The sequence below is a fragment of the Amblyomma americanum genome, chromosome 6, assembly GCF_052857255.1.
Source record: "Amblyomma americanum isolate KBUSLIRL-KWMA chromosome 6, ASM5285725v1, whole genome shotgun sequence".
NCBI lineage: Eukaryota > Metazoa > Arthropoda > Arachnida > Ixodida > Ixodidae > Amblyomma > Amblyomma americanum.
Window position 1 is genome coordinate 15,050,994 of NC_135502.1, and position 4,413 is coordinate 15,055,406.

General features: G+C 45.2%; 1 pseudogene across 1 annotated transcript in view; it reads left to right on the plus strand.

The window, feature by feature from the left end:
• LOC144136352 (cholinesterase-like) overlaps positions 1-3,957 on the plus strand; it is a 21,511-nt pseudogene extending 17,554 nt beyond the window's left edge. Inside the window, exons 3-4 of the transcript XR_013315598.1 lie at positions 1-1,464; positions 3,779-3,957. The exon at positions 1-1,464 is cut by the window's left edge and continues 36 nt beyond it. The product of XR_013315598.1 is annotated as a cholinesterase-like (transcript). The remainder of the gene's footprint in view (positions 1,465-3,778) is intronic.
• Positions 3,958-4,413: the final 456 nt, after the last annotated feature.

The window sequence follows — 4,413 nt, forward strand, 5'->3', positions numbered from 1 at the left end:
TAACTCGTTTGTCGTGGCATTATTACTTTCCTGGGCTTTGGAATTGGATGCCGTGATCGTCTCCACCAGTAACGGACTTGTGCAAGGCTACCCTGAAACCGTACTTGGAAAGCACATCGAAGTATTCCTCGGTATCCCATATGCAACACCACCCCTCGGGTCGCTGCGGTTCCTCAAGCCACAGTCCGCTTCTCCATGGGGTGGAGTCTACAATGCCACGCACGTCAAGGATTCCTGCATGCAGCCTCGGCTTCCTTGGGTATTCGATATACCGACGGCTCTCTCCGAAGACTGCCTGTATTTAAACGTGTGGACGCCTGAAGCATCAGGCGAGGCAAAACTGCCGGTCCTGGTCTGGTTTTACGGGGGAATTTTTAAGGTTGGGTCGGCTTATCAATCGAACTACAATGGCTGCGTGTTGCCTGCTCTACATGACGTTGTCGTCGTGTCGTGCAATTTCCGGGTTGGCATTTTTGGTTTTCTGGACGCGAACGACGAAGGAGCCCCCGGAAACGTGGGCTTGTGGGATCAGCTGCTGGTGATGCAGTGGGTGCAGAAAAATATACAGGCGTTCGGCGGAGATCCAGAACTAGTAACTTTGTTCGGAGAAAGCTCTGGGGCCATGTCCATTCATCTTCACCTCATGTCTCCATTCAGTAGGGGCCTCTTCCGTCGAATATTCTGCATGAGCGGGACGATCACTACAAACGCGTTCGTCGACTCCGTGTTCGAAAGCATTGCAAAGGCCAATGCCGTTTCGGCAGCTCTCGGTTGCGTGAATGCTTTCCAGGACCTCACAACACACCCAGACAAAGTTCTCGAGTGCCTTCGAAGTAACCTGGCCGAAGACATAATTGACGCTACCGAAAATGTGACGCAGCCAAAAGTTCTCGGTTTTCTCCCAACCTTCAACACTGAGTACGTACCCAACTTGCCGTCTGTTGCTAGCGAAAACGGGCTTTACGCAGCTGTTCAAGCACTGGTTTCAGTTGTGCTAAATGAGGGTGCTCTGTCTTTTGTCATGCAGTCTGACAGCCAGCTGGCTGAGGACGACGTAAGCGGCTACAATTATTCTCAGTTTATGACTGCCATAAGGAAGATCCTTTGGAACTGGCTAAAAACGAAGATCTTTCCTTTGGGGTTAGCTTACTTGGATGACGGCCAATCTGACACGAAGACAGCGCAGAGGCAAAGAGTGACTGACTTTATAGGCAAACACTATGTTTACTGTCCGACCAAGTTTTTTAGCGAGGACAATTCGCAAGAAGGAGGCAAAGTCTACGGTATCGTGTTCGCCCATCGATCTGAGAAGTCGACAGTGCCAGAATGGATGCGCATCATTCACATGCAAGACATTCCGTACTATTTTGGTATTCCTTACTTGGACACTGATAGTTATACCGATGAAGACCGACAACTGAGCGCGTTGGTGATGGAGATGCTGGTGTCCTTTGCTCGAGATGGGTTAGTGGCAGCTGTAATCATTCGTGCTAACGAAAGTGTCTTGCTAACGAGTTTGCATAATATTGAAAATTCTGATCTCAAGTAATATTACTAAAGTGGGGCTCTGTAAGCAGAATGAATAGCTTCATACGAGTTAATTCTTTAACAGTGCTTATACTATTTGACGGCCTCCGCGAAAAATATTGCAAGAAATTTACGAATGACCTGGAGCTCAAGAGCCGTCTCTGCTTTTGCCCGCTAGCAAAGATTCGAGTAATTTAAACCCATGCCTTGTACTCATAGCTGATGGCTGCACAATAAGTCCACTTGCTTATTTTTATGGTAAAACAACTGCAACAAATTTAAGAAAATCACTGTAAGTCCTTTAGTAAAGAGCGAAAGGAAGGCGTGCTCAACGTTATTCCAGACATATGCGCATCAACAGCATCAATTCTAACCTTAAGCCCCTGTCATCAGCCGAAAACTTTCTCGTGAAACTTACCAGCGATATCTGCAGCGGATATCAGATGTGTTACCGCTAATTCATAGTTCTTTTTTTCAGGTAAGTTCGTGTTCAGCTTTTAATCATGCATCTGCTAGTGTGCAGTTGTTGCGTATATCTTTTAGGCCACAGGTTGCTTCACGTGTAATAATAAGGTTTTTCTGAACATGACTTGCTTCCGCCGTTTTGTCTATAGGTTAAATGGATGCTACTTTGGCTTGCTTCTAACTTAATTTAAACCAATAGCACATAATCTAGACATGTTTGTTACCGCAATCCACACAAATGAAGGCTCCAGCTTCTTGCATGCCTCAAACTGTAACAAATGGTGTTGCGCGCCTGTAACCAGTGTGCCGCCTGTTAAGTACCTTGGCTTAAGAAGTACGATTTCCCATGGAAAACACATTAGCACACATTTGCAAAATGTTCAGAAGTGTTACATACTTGCTCTTTAATTTGAAAAAAATTCAGTTTTTTATATCAGAAAATTTGTCGTCCACGCATTAGGGTATAGCGCGCTTAGATAAGGTATGTGCTGCTTCTTCAGCTGCTCTCACACGTAGAAAAGTAGAATTTATAGGGTTTTTAAAAATAACGGAAAAGTGTTCCTTATACGCCGAAAGAAAAAAAAATCTCATACAGCGTATTACAAGCAGCCAGCTTGTCTTTCTTTGACAGCCTATTCAAGCAGAACGTAGCGGTAAAATATTTTTGCAATAGCAGATATAGGCACAAAAATATGAAGACATATTCCCCGTTATGTTACTCCAAAACTGCTAACTCAGTAAGGCAAAGCTATAAGGTCGTGCTGTGTTTCTTCTGCCTCCAATGAACTGCTGGACGGTGTGTTTTCTTTAACTTCTAGGAAGAGGCTGAGAGCCGCCGTGCAAACATTAGATGACTGATAATCCTCACTGAAAACTTGGCATATTGATCTAGACCTGTTTTATGGTTTTGTTTTTGTTTCATCAAAGCTCAGTTTTGCGAAGATACGGTGGCTGTGCGGGGCGGATCGGTGACGTTGCACACCTCCTATGCACATCCATTCGCGCCGATGTCCCCCGTGTGAATAACGCTTAAAGGACAACGCAAAACCTGTTTTTAATGCCGCTAGCTTCCTCATTCCGTGGGCAGTTGGCGCTCCTTGTACAGAGGTCTCGGGTGAATTTTCAAGACACATGTGCTCTCGGTATCTCTGGTAGCATGTTATCTCGGCCGACGTCGCCGATTGGCTGGTTGGCTAAGCTTGCTTTGCTCCTGACTAGACGGCTTAGAGATTTTCTTTTCCGACACGGTCAGAGATGCACAGTTATAGTGCTGACTTGCGTAAGCAATATCTTGTGTTAACGGCAGACAAAGGTTTACGTCAAGATAGCGCATTTAATTGCGCATAACTTTCATGCAAAGTTAAGGAAGCAAAGAGTCGGTGGTTTCAAATATGACGTCATGCAACACTTCAAGCTCTCCTATTCTTAATGTGCAATATGCATTGTAACTCTTTAGTTAAGGCACAGGGATAGTATTCTGTTGTTCCTAGAGCTTGTTTTTATTTGTTCCGCCCGAAATTCATAGCCATTTATATCTTTAACAGCTTTACATAACGTAGTCTACATAATTCTTGCATCCGTAGATGCCTATTGCTCAATCACATTATTTATCAGGACCTCAGTCCCGTAGCCTTTAAAATGGGGATGGTTAAGCCAGGCTAAGCTTTAATTCGTATGCATATGTGTCGCGATTGCCTTCCTGTATAATCGGCATTTTTTCGACTAAGAGGCATGCGGACATTCTGTAAGAAATGAACCTGACCTTGGCATCTTCATTTTCTCGCAGGCGACCTGTTGCGCCCGACGGGCAGCAGTGGCCGGCTTATTCAATCGATCGGCCGAAGTTCTTGTGGCTGCAGCCGGGAAACTACACCCCGATTGATTTCTTCGAAGGCGGCACATGTGCAATGTGGAGAAAATTTTAGTGCTAAATACTTCAGGAGTGCTAGCACTTTGGAACATGCGTCCTTTTGTGCAGTGCAGAGAAGCTTTGCGAGCGACAGGAATGGAACCTGCTGAAATTATGGCTATGTTCAATTAATGCAACCGCCCAATCTCGTGAAGGAGAAAAACGTCGACTAACAAAATAATAGACTAAGGATCTTTATACATTTGCGTTGTGTTTTTGAAAGCAAAAAAAAAACTCCCGGAAATTTCATTCTCATCCAGTGTACTCACATGGGTCGTTCCTCGTGCAGAAGATAGGGGAACGCTGACACCAGCTATGCTTGTCCTCAAAACCAGAACGTAGCAAATGGTATCTTGAGGTTGGCCTCGGAGTAATATTGTCACGTAGTGGTGACGGCAGTCGAAGCAGCGATGAAGACGGACGAAAGGGTCTTCTAAAAGAACTGTTTATTGGGCTGACTTGCACCCAAAATGGACTGAATCACTCGGCGGCGGCGAAGCGACAAGCGTGCT